Here is a 16,961-nt window from a genome sequence, read left to right as displayed (position 1 = left end):
GGATGCGCTATTGGCCCTCAAGCTTGCCTTCAGGTCCGCGGCGGCCACACAGTCAAGTGAGGAACAAGCCCTAGAGCCCCCTGGGCTGCACCAGCAAAGAAGAAACAGTTGTTCTCCCAAGATCTTGCGGAGACGAAGCAAGTACCAGTTGATGAAGACGAAGCATCAGATGCAACCTTCACCATAGGTGCCGGCCTCCCTCCGGATCAAGAAAAGGTGCTGGTCAGCTTCTTACGCGCCAACAAGGAAGTGTTTGCTTGGGAGCCCAAGGACCTGGTTGGGATGCCGAGGGGAATAATCGAACATCACCTAAGGGTGTGCCCTAACGTGTGCCCAGTGAAGTAGAAGGCACGACGACAGTCCATGGAGAAGCAGACGTTCATCGTCCAAGAGACTCGCAAGCTGCAGGATGCTGGTGTCATTCAGGAGGTGCGGTAAGTGGCTGGAGAATCCGGTTATTGTCTCCAAGAAGGGCGTGAAAGAGCGCATGTGCGTAGATTTCACCAACCCAACAATGCTTCCTCTCAAGAGCCCTTCCCACTCCCACGCATCGATCAGATCGTCGACTCCACCGCCGAGTGCAACCTACTATGTTTTTTGGACGCCTTCTCGGGCTATCACCAAATTAAGATGGATGTGCAAGATGTGGAGAAGATGGCTTTCCTAACCCCATGCGGGGTGTACTACTACACCTGCATGCCTTTTGGGCTGTGTAATGCTGGTGCAACCTTTCAGCGGCTAATGCATATCGCTCTGGGCCAGCAGCTTGGGAGGAACACCGAGGCTTACGTCGACGACATAGTGGTGAAGTATTGGGAGGCAAGGACCGTCATCAGGGACTTGGAAGAAACTTTTGCCAGTCTGCGCAAGGTGGACCTATGGCTTAACCCGTAGAAATGTGTATTTGGCGTCCCCTGTGGCAAGCTGCTGGATTTCCTGGTGTCACGCAGGGGGATCAAGGCCAACCCGGAGAAAGTCAAGGCCATAAAAAAGATGAGCCCGCCACAAACACTCAAGGAGATGCAGAAGATGGCAGGGTGTGTGACCTCGCTGGGGTGCTTCATTTCCAAGTTGGGGGAGCGTGCCCTCCTGTTCTTCAAGCGGATGAAAAGGAAGGGACCGTTTGAGTGGACCCCTGAAGCTGACGCGTCTTTCCAAGACCTCAAGAGATACCTCACCAGCCCACCGGTGATGGTAGCATCGCGTCCCCTCGAGCATCTGGTGTTTTACTTGGCGGCCACGCCTCAGTGTTAGTGGCGCTAAGGGAAAAGCGCCTGACCAAGGGCCCATAGCGGGTCGCCTCATCACCAAATGGAGTGCTGCAGTCCTAGGATGGCGCTCCTGAGGCCTCGGCTTCCCCGCCAGTCTACATAGCTCCTTAGACCCCGGCCGACCTCCCAGGAAGCGGGGCTCCTGAGGACGATGCTCATGAGGCCGGCTGGCACGACAAATGGCAAGACCCCTGAAGGCCAGTAGACTCAAGGGGTACAAGACCTCACCAATGCCTCCTCCCTTGTGGAGCACCCATTCTACTTCGTCAGCACGGTGCTACGTGAGGCACGGGCACGCTACCCCATGCTGCAAAAGCTATTTCTCGCGCTCCTCGTCGCCTCCTGGAAGTTGCGCTACTACTTCCAAGGCCACACAATCAAGGTCGTCTTAGCTTATGCACTGGAGAGGGTACTCCGGAGCCCCAAAGTCACGGGAAGGGTCGCAGAGTGGACCATCAAGCTGCAGGCGTTCCAGCTGGAGTTCAGCACCACCAGGGTCATTAAGGGCGCAACCCTCGAAGATTTCATGGCAGAGGGACCGACGCCCCTACCGCAAAGTATGCGAGGACCATTCTCTCCTGCCCGGAGATGATGCGCCAGATGGATGGACCATGTACTTCGATGGCGCGTTCGCGCGCCAAGGCGCGGGGGCTGGAGCAGTGCTCATTTCACCCACTAAGGACAAGATCTACTAAGTTGTACAACTCTGCTTCCAGCAAGGCGAAAAGGTCTCCAACAACATCACATAATATGAAGGCCTAATTGCCGGCCTTAGAGCTGTAGTGGAGTTAGGGGTGAAGCGTCTTACTATCATGGGCGACTCCCAACTCCTCGTCAACTTCTACAACAAAGAGTACACATCGAAGGACGAGCACATGGAAGCATACCTGGAGAAGGTACATAAAATGGAAAAACAATTCTTGGGCTTGGAATTGCAGCATGTGGCACGATGCACAAACCAGGAGGCCAAGAAGGTGTCTCGACAACTGCCTCAGGAGCCAGGCGTCTTCGAGGAACGACTCTTCAAGCCATTAGCAGCCCCCCTCGCTACGGAATCAGCAGCACCTCGGGGGCTGATCTGCTCCTCGCGCTCGAGGCTCAGGAGGGGTGCTGGACCAACTAGTTCAAGGTGTACTTGCTTCAGGGGACCCTGCCGGAGAAGGAGGAAGCTGCCGAGCGCGTGGCTCACCAGGCCATCACATACTGCATCGAGGGCGGTGAGCTATACCGTAAGCGGCCCAACGATGTTTCTCTATGATGCATCTCCAGGGAGCAGGGGTGCGAGCTGCTGGCCGACATACATGGCACCACAGTGGGTAAGGCGTTCCACAGTGGGTTCTACTGGCCCATGGCACTCAATGATGGCACCGCGGTGGTGAGATCCTATGAAGCCTGCCAATTCCATGCCAGGAAGATCCATCAGCCCGCTCAGGGCCTCCAGACATCCCTCTCACATGGTTCTTCGCGATCTGGGGCTGGACATCTTGGGGCCATTCCTTCGAGTGCCTGGGGGGCTACCGCTACCTCTACGTCGCCATCGACAAGTTCACCAAGTTGGCGGAGGTAGAAGCCGTCCGCACCATCTTGGCCGGATTGGCCGTCAAGTTCATCAAGGCCTCGTGAGCCGGTTCGGGGTTCCTAATCGGATCATCACCAACAATGGCTTGTTGTTCACCTGAAACCTTTTCAAAACATACTGTGCTAACTTTGGAACGCAAATATTCTACACTTTGGTGGCACATGCCAGGAGCAATGGCTAGGCCGAATGCGCCAATGAAGAGGTCCTAAGAGGCCACAAGGCAAGGACATTCAAGAAGAAGCTTGATGCCTGCGGCAGGGGATGGCTCGATGAGCTCCAGCACGTGTTGTAGTCCATTCGCACCACCGCAACCAAGCCAACGAGCGAGACCCCGTTCTTCCTCGTCTATGGAGCTGAAGCGGTTCTCCCTCACGAGATCAAGCATCGCTCCACACGGGTCTTGGCATTTGACGAGGAACACCAGGACGCCACGCAAGGGATGGATCTTATGATGGGGGAGGAATGCCGCCGTCAAGCTTTGCTCCGAGCGGCAAGGTACCGGCACACACTGCGGCGGGACCACTGCTGTGGCGTCCGCCCCAGGACGCTCAAGGTGGGTCATCTCGTCTTAATGCGGGTGCTCTCCGGGGAAGGGCTACACAAGCTCTCACCCATGTGGGAGGGCCCGTTTAGGATCGCCCGTGTCTCCAGGCCTGGCGCCGCGCGCTTGGAGACACAGGACGGGATCCCCATCCAGAACGCCTGGAACATTCAGCACCTCCGGAAGTTCTACCCATGAAGCACGGCCCCGTTCCTGTGAAGGTCTCAGCTCGTGACACTCTCACGTAATAATGAGTGGGGTTGTACACGCTTCGGAGTCTCCTGAGTGTCACCCGCGAGCCTCATGGGGGCTCCCTCCCACGTCCTTGTGGCAGCACTTAGCACCACACTAGTGAGAAGACTAGACTAGGTGCCAGATGCGGCTACTCTTTTTCTTGCTTTTCTGTAATTGGTTCACAACTTCTTAATGGAATTTGGAGTTTTCACGTTTTGTTCGCTGAAGTTGGATTTTTCTCGTCTTGCTTCGCTCGTTCTTAGTCTTGGCCTGGGAAGAGCGGTAGTTGCCCGTCGCTCCTCCTCGCTCGTCCCACACATCGGGGCTAGGCAAGTGTGCGCGTTTGGGTTCACCCTCACGCAAGCACACACCTCGTCGAAACCCCGTTGTCCCAGTGCTTCGGTCTTCTTAATCCTCACGAGACGCCCTCGATTGAGCTCATGGGCATGCACATACTCTTCTGTCCGTGCCCCTGGGCAGTGCGACATGGTGCACAGAGGCACAGCTGACCCATGTTTGGGGGCTCGCGCAAGGAAGAAAGAGGTGCCCCGTCAAGATTCCTAACAACTCTGCAGCAACTCTATAGCGTCTCCGGAGGCCGACGGCTCCCGAGTCGTTAGAAAGGGGGGCTCCGCAAGATACCGAAGGACGCGCCCTCGTTAGGTGGATAGCTGTCGCAAGCATATCGAGCTAAGTTACCCTAACCGCGCCTACTCAGAACACACATATCACAACATAACATCAAGATAATAAGCATAGCATAACTGCATAACTGCCACAGCTCATTACACACCCTAGTGTTTCAAAATGGAGGAGAAAGGAAAGGTTAAACAGAAGTGGCCCGCACGACCGCAACAACTCCTGAGGCCAGGCTCTGGCAGCCCCGGGCTATGTCCGAGCCCTCCTCCTACTTCATCGGAGCGCAGTGACGGGACGACTTCTTGCCTTCCCTGATGCAAGCTCGATGGCGTCGTGGTTGGTCGTGGCCGCCGCTGCTGGTGCTCTCGCCTGAAGAGGATCCACCGCTGCTAAAGGAAGCGCGGCCGCCGCCAAGGGCAAGCTCACCCTCGTTGCCATCGTGTCGTTGTCAAGACCAAGATCATTGTCGCTGCTGCCGTCTTCTCGGTAGTACCCCACGCGGCGGCCGTCCACCCTGAACACCCTCAGATAGAGGGTCGCGAGGCGGTCGTACTTCAAGTGGAGGGTGCACCTTCCGCTTAGGCCTCATGCGCGGGAAAATGCCTGCCAACCGCGGGTCAAGGACTTGTTGCCTGCTCGGTGACCTCGACCCCAGCCCATGAGGGCCTGCAGCAGCAGCCGTCAGCCTCCAGCCAGAGGCCGTTGAGCCCCTTGGCCGAAAGCTCGCTGGCGAACAAGCACGGAAGCTGGAGCCAGGTACTGGCGGGCCTCTCCGACCACACGACAAACTCCAGGAGCACTTCTGCCGAGGGGAAGCGTGGCCGAGGATGTTGGGCGACCATGGAATGCCTCCTCTCATCGCGGGGGCTACCCTGTCCTCGGCGGCCCCCACCACGAGAAGAAGCATCGCCACGGCTGCCAAAAGAGACTCCGCCGCCCGGAGAATTGCGCTCACACCCCCGAGGAGCTACCGCCGGGGTCGCAGGATGCTTGCCGGGACGACTGCGACCTCTCTTGGGCGGCCGCATACCGGGCCCATCCTTGGGGACCTTCCCTTTCTCGGCAACGGAGAACCTCCATGTCTGTGCCATGATCTCTACAGCTACGGCAAGATAGAGAAGAAGTAGGAGGGGCAGCGAGAAGATGGAGATGAGCAAGGGGGCTCGGCCCCTCCCCCTCGTTTATACCTGGAGGAAGGCCAACCCCCGGCCTCCACGATCCCATGCCATGATGGTTTTTCCTGCATGCAGTAGGGACTCGTCAAGTCAAATGGTTGCCGAGGCAGCATGAAGAAGCGGAGATTCCCACGTCCCATCAATCGCCACGCAACGACTAAGGCCGTAGGCAGTTTGGGCACACGGCGCTCCGCACTTGCCCTTTGGCTTCGCTTTGAAGCCAAGTCTGAGCACGCCTTGGGCCCAGGGGCTACAGTCAGTGTTCTAGGAATGGGGTACCTAGACTTGCCTGCCTACGGACCATGGCGTGGCTCCATCGACGACCTGGTATGGCCCAACTTTGGCATCGACAACTCAATACCCTTGCGAGGGACCAAGCCTCGCGAGGGGTATTAAATAGCATAATGGATCTTAACATATAATCTTCCACCAAATAAACCATATAGTGATCAAGTACAAGATGTAATCAACACTACTAGTCACCCACAAGTACCAATATAAGGTTCTGGTACAAATGTTGAATACAAGAGATGAACTAGGGTTTGAGAGGAGATGGTGCTCTTGAATATGTTGAAGGAGATGGCCCTCCCAAATATGGGAGATTTTTTGGTGATGACGATGGCGATGATTTCCCCCTCCAGGATTGAAGATCCCCCGGCCCATGTTCCGCCTCGAGACGGTGGCGCTTCATCCCAAAAGTCCCCTCCTAATTTTTTTCTAGCTCAAAATGACCTATATACCAGAAGATGGGCACCAGAGGTGGGCCGAGGAGGGCACCACCCATCAGGGCGCTCCTAGGGGGCCTGGCGTGCCCAGGTGGGTTGTTCCCACCTGGTGGGCCTGCTCCGGTAGTTATTTGCTCCAGTATTTTTTAAATATTGCAAAATAATTCTCCATAAATTTTCAGCTCATTTGTAGATGTGCAGAATAGGTAACTCTGACATAGCTTTTTCAGGTCCAGAGTTCCAGCTGCCGGTATTCTCCCTCTATGTAAACCTTGCATATTCTGAGAGAAAATGTATTAGAATTACTGCCAAAAGCATTATTATGCATAAAAACATTATAAATAACAGTAGGAAAACATGATGCAAAATGTATGTATCAACTCCCCTGAGCTTAGACCTCCCTTGGCCTTAAGCAAAAACCGAAAACCAAAAACATGCACACATGCTTAGAGAGAGAGGTGTCGATAAAAATGAAATAAAGACTTAGAAGCATCATGCATATTATTATAAGAACAAGGAACTTTAAAATAACACTATTACCACATGAATTTTATCGTAAACTTCTCATGAACATGTAACAATTCATCACAACATCGAAGTATAAAACATAAACTCTATTGAAAACAAACAAACTATGTTCTCAGTCAACTTTGCAACTACAATTTATCATCTTTTCAGGAAGGGTAACGTACCAGAGCCTTTAGCCAAGTCCACATACTCAACATCATTTATTCTTCTATGATTGCTAACACTCACACCATACTCATGAACAAAAATTTTAAACTGCACACATAGAAAGATAGGGGCTTATAGTTTTGCCTCCCAATGAATTCACCTCAAGGGTGATGCCAACGATAATAACTCATGCCACCCAATATCCAACTGGATATATGTGCCTAGATCTTTCCTCACCACATGATGCTTGCAAAAATAGAAAATAAAAAGGAATATGGAAGAAAACGCTTGACTCTTACATTAAAGTAAATGCCTGAAAGTAAAAGATAAGCCCTTCGCAGAGGGAAGCAGAGGTTGCCATGCGCTTATTTGTTTGTATGCCAAATCCATTAATGCAAAAGAACGTCATGTTATATCGCCCCTTATGATATCTACCTTTATTATGCAGTCCATCGCTTTTATTACTTTGTCATCACAAGTTCGTACAACGCTCAATTTTCTCTTACACTAAATGAGCCAACACATGTAGAAGCAATTTTTATTTCCTTATTGCACCAATGACAACTTACTTGAAGGATCTTACTCAATCCATAGGTAGGATGGTGGACTCTCAAAATAAGATTTGGGTTGAAGGTTGTTGGATGCAAAAGTAGTATCTATACTTAGTGCAGAGTTTTTGGCTAGAAAAGATATTGAGGAAGCACAACATGTTGAAGGATCTATGACAATATAATTTCTATGTGAATAGGAACAAACATAAATCATTATGTTGTCTTCCTTATCAAACTTCAACTATTTTGACACAAAATATTTAATGGGGGCTCACAATCATAAAAGACATTCAAGATAGTGTATTTGCATGTGAATCTTCTCTTACCTTCGTAATTCTTTCAAGAGTTGCATCATTGACCAATGCTATGTTTGTCAATTTCCAATAAATTTTACCACTTATAATTTTCCTTATGTGATGCCATTACTTACCATAAGATTAGCATATGATATTTTTCATTTATTTTCCTTTCTTTTTATTGGAACAAAGGGGTAAAGAAACAGAACTCAAACTACTCTTTATTATATATCTCGCACACGATTACATAGATAGATCACTATGCAAGCACTCAATAAGAAAGGATCGAACAACTTTTATTCAACTAAATCCTAGGATAACTAAAGACCGAACTAAAAATGGATAAAACGAAAGATAGTGGTGGTGATACGATACTGGGGCACCTCCCGCAAGCTTGGCACAAGCCAAGGGGAGTTCCTATACAATGAACTCAAGTTCCTTTTATTTGGAGAAGATGATGATGGTGGTGGTGAAGTAGTAGAAGGCTTATCCTTTTTCTTCATCTTGCATTGTAGGGTAAAATTATCTATCCTCAACTCATCGTTCTCCAACTCAAGCTTTATCATCCTCTTGCATAATGCCTCCTTGCTTTCTTGCTTGAAACGAGGGGGAACTGGTTCATCTTCATCTTCCTTATCGGTAAACCATATATAGGGATAGGTGTCCTTGTAGATATTTTTATCCAAATGTTGATAAGAAACTGGGCAATCCTCTTCCGTATCTTGAGACAATATATTTTAGGTCTGCCAAAAAATAGCAAGAAAGAAGAACATAAGATTTCTCCGTGATTCGGTGGTTAATAGGTTCGAGGGGTATATAAAGATTTTTTATATTGGGAAACAAGCAAACGGGAGGAAAATGGAGTCGGGAAGGTTCCCGAGGTGGGCACAACCCACCTGGGTGTGCCCTGATGTCTTGGGCCGCCCTCGGGTGCCTTGCTAGTTTCTTATTTTCCTTATTTTCATAATATTCCAAAACTAACGGTAAATATTTTTGGGGATTTTTCGGAGTCCGTTTACTTACCATAACACATACCTCCTCCTTTATAGTATTCTGGAGTGTTCTAGAAGGTTTCCTTTATGTGTTCCTCTGGTGTTATGGTCTGAATAATATTGCTTTCAGCATTAATAGGTGTACCTGAGATTTAGTGTTTAATTCTTTGCCCATTGACACCCTTTGGGTTAGTATCTTCGGCATTATTTATTTTAATAGCTCTAGAGCGGTAAACCTCCTCGATGATATATGGTCCCTCCCATTTAGAGAGAAGTTTTTGTGCAAAGAATCTAAATCCAGAGTTGTAAAAATGAACATATTCTCCAAATTTGAATTCCTGCTTTTGAATTCTTTTGTCATGCCATCTTTTAACTTTTTCTTTAAATAATTTGGCATTTTCATAAGCTTGGGTTCTCCATTCATCTAGTGAGCTAATATCAAATAACCTCTTTTCACCGGCAAGTTTGAAAACATAGTTGAGTTCTTTAATTGCCCAATATGCTTTATGTTATAACTCAAGAGGCAAATGACAAGATTTTCCAAACCATTTTTTAGGGAGACATATCCATAGGATTTTTATATGTTGTTCTGTAGGCCCAAAGTGCATCATCTAATTTCTTAGACCAATTCTTTCGGGACCTATTAACGGTTTTCTATAGTATTAATTTTATTTCTCTATTGCTAAGTTCCACTTGACCACTAGATTGAGGATGATAGGGTGATGCAATTCTATGGTTAACATCATATTTAGCAACAATTTTACGGAAAGCACCATGAATAAAGTGTGAACCACCATCAGTCATTAAATGTCTACGGACTCCAAACCTCGGTAAAATGACTACTTTAAGCATTTTAATGAAAGTTCTATGATCAGCACTACTAGTTGGAATAGCTTCTACCCACTTAGTAACATAATCAACAGCAACCAAAATATGTGTATACTCATTAGAGGAAGGAAAAGGTCCCATATAATCAAAACCCCAAACATCAAATGGTTCAATAGCAAGTGACTAATTCGTAGGCATTTATTGACGCTTACCTACATTACCAATTCTCTGGCATTCATCACAAGATAAAAAAAACTTACGGGTATCCTTGAAGAGAGTAGGCCAATAAAAACCAGATTGTAATACCTTATGAGAATTTCTATCTCCCGCATGATGCCCTCCATACGCTTTGGAGTGACATTTCGGTAGGATTTGTTCTTGTTCATGCTCAGATACACAACACCTGATAATACCATCTACTCCTTCTTTATAAAGATGTGGGTCATCCCAAAAGTAATGTATTAAATCATAAAGAATTTTTTATTTTGTTGGTATGTGAAACTAGGTGGTATGTATTTAGCAATAATAAAATTAGCATAGCCTGCATACCATGGAGTACTACAAGAAGCATTTACGATAGCTAGTTGTTCATCAGGAAAGCTATCATCAATATGTAGTGGGTCATCAAGAATATTTTCTAACTTAGACAAATTATCTGCTATGTGGTTCTCAGCTCCTTTCCTATCAGTAATATGTAAATCAAATTCTAGTAGCAAGAGAACCCACCTAATGACTCTAGGTTTAGCATCTTTCTTTTCCATGAGGTATTTAATAGCAGCATGATCAGTGTGAACAATCAGTTTGGAATCAACAATATAAGATCTAAATGTATGACAAGAAAACACAATTTCTAAAAATTATTTTTCAGTAGTAGCATAATTTCTTTGGGCATTGTCTAGAGTTTCACTAGCATAATGAATAACATTTAATTTCTTATCAACTCGTTGTCCTAGAACAACACCAACAACATAATCACTAGCATCACACATAATTTCAACAAGAAGGTTCTAGTCAGGTAGTTGAACAATAGGTGCAGAAGTTTAGGCCTTCTTAACTATTTCAAAGGCTTCTATACAATTATCAACCAAAAAATGGAACATCCTTTTGTAAAAGATTTGTAAGAGTCCTAGAAATTTCAGAGAAGTATTTAATAAACAAATGAAACCAGCATGACCAAGGAAACTACTAATTTTAACATATAAGGATGCTGGGCGACCCTCCCTCCGAGCGCTCCCTCGATTTCGCTTCATTTTGACCCTTCGATTTGGCCTCGTCGGGTTAACGCGTGGTCCCAGCCGTTTGATTTTTACATACCGTTTTGACCTGGGATTCCTTCCTGGCGCATGATGACTGGTGGGCTCGGGGAGGTCTTCGATTGGCTGGGTTAACTTTTCTCGCGTCAACCATTCTCGCTGCATCGCGTGGCTCGAGGCGCGAAGGCCGCATCGTGCATTGTGGGCGAGCTGCGAAGGGGTTAGCAACGCGTATGCACCCGGTTTCTGCACCCACACTCGTGCTTTGCCTATGATGGGTGGGCCAGTTCTGCTTCTGGCCCCGCTCGTCGGCTGTGGTGGTTGCTCTGTCCCGCGTATGGGGTAATTCCTCGGTCAACTGCTCCTGCCACAGCGCTCCTCACGGGCTGCCCGCGTCGTGCGTCATGCTCGTGGGAAGTTATTGCATTCTGCTTGAGCTGCAGAGAGCATGGGCCGATGCATGTGAACCCTGATTGTGAACCCGCACTTGTGCTGGTGCGATGACGGGTGGGCCGCCACTTCTTCTGGTCCCGCTCGTCGGCTGCTCCTATTTTGTTTTCCTTTGCGAAAGCCCGTCGTCCAATCCCCTCGCCCACATGCCGCAACCCTCCCTTCCTCCTCTCCCTCTCTCTCTAAGCGGCCGCCACAACACGAAGCCACAAACCCTAGCCCCCTCCTTCTCCCTTGCATGTGTGCTCGTCGCCGCCTTCCCCCCTCTTCCCCATCGTTGCGCCAATGCCTCCACCGGCTACAATGGATCCATGGCTGATGGGCGGGTACGAGGCAGCGAAGGACGCCGTCCTCGACCCGTCGCTTAGGCTGGTGGAGCACAGGTTAGGTTTGGGCGCAAGGACTGGCACCGGCGGGGAAAAGCGTCGGGGGTTGATGCAGCGGCAAATACGGGCAGGGTCGGCCGCGGAGGGAGGCTCGCCGTCCGGAGCAGCAGCAGCAAAGAGGCAGGTCGGCCATGGAAGGGAGGCTCGCCGGCCGGAGCAGTAGGAGCAAGGAGGCGGGGTCGACCGTGGAAGGGAGGCTCGCTGGCAGAAGCAGCAGGAGCAACTGCAGCAGGTGCTAGTCGGCCCGACGCACCGTGTCAGCCTCGCCTCCTTAGTTGCGGCCCACACGCTCGAGAGGGGCAGCTGTGCCGTCACTGGTGGCAAGTTCAGCGGACGCCACCTCCTCTTCTATTCGAACCCAGTAAGCCCTCTCGTGAGAGCATCAGGGGATGTCGTGCCCTCAAAATCAGGTCCATGTGAGCTGCTCCATCAACTTGTGTGTGTGATTTCTTCCTTTTCTATTAATGCATAAATCTGAAGCTTTTTTTGGTTCCCTCATCTAGATTTCTTTTGAAGTGTGCAGATTGTTATTCCTTGTCAGGGAGGATAATATTCATTTGACGATGTCGTGCCCTCAACATCAGGTCCATGTGAGCTCCTCCTTCAACTTGTGTGTGTGATTTCTTCCTTTTCTATGAATGCACAAATCTGAAGCTTTTTTTGGTTCCCTCATCTAGATTTCTTTTGAAGTGTGCAGATTGTTATTCCTTGTCAGGGAGGATAATATTCATTTGAAGGACTTATTAGGCCCAGAATATTTAGCTGGTAAGATACCATGTTTGTATGATTCATCCATCTCTCTAATTCTGACCTTACAGATCAACTTATCTCCCTGCACCCTTCTAAATCTGGTGCTGCTACATTTTTTCTTACATGGGTATATGTATGAGATTTTTTCGTTTAGGTATATTTGTGCCTAAAAGAAGTTCACATCTATTTTCTTGTTAGATGAGTCTGCTTCCGTTTGCTCGCTGTACGTAGGTTGCAGGAATGAGAATACTTATGGGATCACATGAATGAGCTGTTGAAGTCCTGGATGCTCCAAAATTGTATCATTGATCCCACACAGTGGTTACAATCCCAGTCTTTGAATCACAATAGACAAGACCATATTTCACATTTTGTATAGTCCAGCTAATAATACACATGGGGCCTGGTGATGGTTTTCAATATATTGTGATAGTAGTTTCGTGCATTGATTATTTAATGAGCCACCCTTCTGTTTCCAACTCGAACTGGTGCAATAGTTAAATAGATGTGTTCGTGCCATTTAGCCTCCAAATTCAGTTCAGTTCGGCTGTACATCTTTTGCCGAACCCTTTTCTTGGTACTGATTGACCTTTGTATGTTTATATTTTTTTTATTGCAGTTTTCCTTCAGTCCTTCCTCTTAGCGTATAATCTTGATTGTGTGAGTTTCTTTCCTGGCAGGGTATTTATGATTCAGACCATTCTATAACAAAATGCATATATGTCCTCACGGTAGGAGTTCAGCTTCAGAGTGCATCAAGTTTGTGTCAAATTTATCGTTCTATTTTGGAACAATATACTTCCACAAGTTTTTTTCTAACGATTACATATAATACTTCCACATATCATCTTACAAAATGGAAGTACAGAGGAATTAGTATATAGAAGTTATGATTGTTGTGCAGGGTGATCTCTGAAGATGGATTGCAGGTAAGTAGATTAACAATTTAGTACTGACCCTATTTCTGTTGATACTTCATTTTACTCAATCTTTCGTAATGATCGTAAGCATAAAGTTGGGTTGCATTGCCATGTAACGAATGGATATCCTAAACCTAAGAAAGTACCAACGCAGATGATTGTTTGTTAGGAATATCATCATGTTATTACAGTAAAGATGGCTATCTGTAGCACCTTCTATAGATCGGTTTACTATTAGGAATATCATTCAACCTCTGTACTATGTATTACCGCTACAAATTTGGCTAGGGAATCTGTCTCATTTTAATGTTGCGATGAAGTGGTTGGGATGGAGAGCGTTTTTTACTTGACTATTTTTTGACCTATATATCTTTCTGTTTTGTGCAAGTTCAAAGTATTAGTAGTTTCAGTTTGTCCAATTTTTGCAGGGATATTGTGTGAGGTCTGGTACAAACTTTAAGATAATCACTTAATACATTCATGGGATAACCAACTTTTGGCGTTTGATGATACTAGCTAGGTGGGGCCATGAATTCCTAGAATGTTGTGGCAATTATCCTGCTTCGCTTGCAAGATTGGTTTCTAAAAATATCATGGTAGTTGTAATTTCAGATTGCTGCTGATTTGACTAAATATGTTTTGATTGTTTTTAAGCTTTGTTTCTTTACTGTGTGCAAAACTAATTCATTCCTAACTAAATCTTTCAATGGTTGATGGGAACACTACAGATCTTGCTTCTCTGCTTTTTTCATGTACAAACCGAGGCATGTGGGCGCGATGGCGGGCATCTCCGGCAGCAGCGGCGACCTGCAGGCAAGAGGCAACGGCTGGGGTGTTTGATTTGATCCAGCGCCATGGCCCAGTCCCTGCGGGAGAGAGAGATGAGGGACAGAGAGAGAAGGAAGGAGAGGAGGGAGAAAGAGAGAGGGAGGTAAGATGTCAGATGTTACTATATTATTAGAAGAATTCCTGATATATTTATTTATAGGATTCTATGATATTTGATGCAAAATATTGATGGCCAGGTGAATGCACTGGACTCTTCAAGATCGAGGGCACCATTGGAAAGGCCGAGTGCGTCCATCGACAGCTTGCCCAGTGTCCGGATTCACCAAGCAGTACAACCGGAGACGCTGTCGGCTGCCTGCAGGTCTGAAAACCAGACAACATCTCTGAAACCCACTATCCTCTGATGCATGAATCTCTATGCTCAATTTGGCTACATCTAATTTGTCATCGTTTAATCCTCCATAATGCAAACATCCTATTTTTCATCGAGAAAGAACATTTAGAATTTTCACACATTCTGTTGTAGCAATATCGACTATATGAATACCAGTAGTGTGTTTGGCAGTTTGTTCTTGTGGCTTCCAAAAGAAACCTAGAATGTTTGTTCTGCCGGTACAACTCTCTTTGGCTAGGACATTTTGGCTTCAAATAACATAAATGAACCTAAAATTTCTTAATATTTTATATCACTTTTTGTATTGATGTTCTTCATGCATGCTCATCTGCCAAGAGGTTAATCCAATAATGTCACACGTTCCTCAGCAGGCACCAAGCCGCCCGCTGTTGTCTCTGCCCGAAGAAGGATTATGGTTCTCCACCTCTTTGCTACTCATATTAAAATTCCGGTATGTTCTTTCTTTCTTTATTTTCTTTCAAGAAAAAGGTGGAACCTGTTCTTAATTTCCTATGATGATTTCAATGGCAATTTGTCAGTGTATTTCTAGCTGGAATTGTATGTATATCTTACAAATTTACATTGCAACAAATTAATAACGAGAATAGAAGCGTTTGCACCCATCTAACATATTTGTATGGTATTTTTCAAAAGCTCAAGCTTAAAGATGTGGCGCTGTATGAGGCTATCATTAGGATGGAAGATAAAGTTAATGTTAAAAGAATGCTTGAATTTCCTTTGTTCTGTAAACGGCAATACAATATATGTTGCGCCATGGCTTTTTTCCAAAAAAAATAACAACTAGCAATTAACGACACATCAAATGTTTTGTGGATCATTTTGTTAGGTTGGATTTAGTAGGTCATAATGGTTTTATTCTACGACAGGATTAATTTTGTTTGTACTTTAACCAGTTCAAGGATTGGTGGTCGAGCACTATGATCTTTATACACTAAGGTTCGGTTGTGTTCTTTGAGAAATATATGTCCTACAAGTCTCATGTGTCTTGTCTTGTTTTCGCTTTCCAAGCTACAAGCTTTTGATATACTTCAAACGTGATTCTTTATATGTTGTTTGTTCCATCAATCGTAAAATGTAAATTAGCAATTAGGCATCGACATAGTGTAGTGGAACCATTGTGCTTGATGCATTTTTATTTTAGTGTTGAGAAATATATTCGTTTTCAAGAAATTGTTTTCTAAATCCTATCAACACATTACCTGATATGGCCTTTGAAGTTTTTGTTTTATAACGATCTTTGTTGGAGTGGTCAACTTGAGTATGGTATAGCTTATTCTTTTCTGTTGCATCTATTCCGGAGAAGTTTAGAGCTTCTGCAACCTTTTGAAGACACGATTTATAGTTGCGGAGATGAAACAATCAATCAGTTGCGATGCATTACATAATCTTTTTTCTTTGGACATTGATGGGTATTGCAGACTCCTTTATTTTGCCATAAAGGGCAGGAGTTGTGCCATTTGACTTGACGTACAAAGCGTTCATCACAAGGGGGTGGTCTTTAGGATATATACACAAAAGAGGAAATTTCCTTTTGTATAGAACCAAATTATATGATGTAATTCAGTTCAAATTTTTTATATGATGTAATTGACCACTATTTTTATGAGATTCTCCTGTACACAATGTTTATCATGTATTAAGTACATTTTATTGTCAAATATGTTTATCCTTTTTTAGTGCACAAGTTCACAACTCTTTGGACTTTCTAATTGCAGGCTCAACTATTTGAAACCACTGATCTGATTTTGTGGGTTCTGTGTATTAGTGTATGTGTATTGAAGTTTGGTGAGTCTTAGGAAGAACCAAACTTTTATTCCTATCTCATCATATGCTATCTTAAATGCAAAATGTTAGCTACTTCAATCTCATGTTTAAAAATGTAATTGATTTCAAATTGTGCATGCTCAAGTACGTAAATATTTGTAAAGAGAACCATTATTAAGTTTTGATTAAAATGATTTGCGTTGGTATCAAGTGGTTACTCACACCTAAAATTACTAAAAAAATCAAGTCTTTTCAATGCGCCCATGGTTTTAAATGGGACTCTGTGCATGTATATATATATATATATATATATATATATATATATATATATATATATATATATATATATATATATATATATATACAGACGGTCTATTCTGCTAATATTAGCAGAATAACTATTCTGCACACCACTTCCGCACTGCACGCTGAACGCAAGTGCACTGCATCTTCTTTACGTTGAGCACTGCAATGCTTCACGGGAGAACTGCTTCATTTTCCAGTTTTCCGCCCGCGCGTTCTATGTGGAATCGGGTGTCGTGGGATGATTCAGTTTGTGTCTGCATCTCATTTTAGCTTTATTCTTCTTGATTTACAGGAAAATATACTAGAGTGCTTGCAAATCGATGGATTTGGCGGATGAGCTTTCTCTGTTCGTTCGTGTTCGCGTCAGATGCGATTTTTTTTGTGCTCGGATGTTGTTATTTAGTAGGAATTCTTTGATTGCG

General features: G+C 45.6%; 1 long non-coding RNA gene across 11 annotated transcripts; it reads left to right on the top strand.

Annotated features, from left to right (window-relative positions):
* The first annotated feature begins 11,354 nt into the window (after positions 1-11,354).
* On the top strand, positions 11,355-16,092 carry LOC119335684. Of its 11 annotated transcripts, none has more exons than XR_005161969.1 (7): positions 11,355-12,005; positions 12,119-12,179; positions 12,293-12,360; positions 13,026-14,196; positions 14,291-14,415; positions 14,820-14,899; positions 15,888-16,092. It is a non-coding gene; the product is annotated as an uncharacterized LOC119335684 (long non-coding RNA). The 11 variants fall into 11 exon arrangements; XR_005161972.1 differs by having other exon boundaries at positions 12,119-12,185; XR_005161970.1 differs by having other exon boundaries at positions 11,355-12,011; positions 12,119-12,185.
* The last annotated feature ends 869 nt before the right edge of the window (positions 16,093-16,961 follow it).

The sequence above is a fragment of the Triticum dicoccoides genome, chromosome 7B (genome assembly GCF_002162155.2).
Source record: "Triticum dicoccoides isolate Atlit2015 ecotype Zavitan chromosome 7B, WEW_v2.0, whole genome shotgun sequence".
Taxonomy (NCBI): domain Eukaryota; kingdom Viridiplantae; phylum Streptophyta; class Magnoliopsida; order Poales; family Poaceae; genus Triticum; species Triticum dicoccoides.
This window is presented reverse-complemented; position numbering and strand designations above follow the sequence as displayed.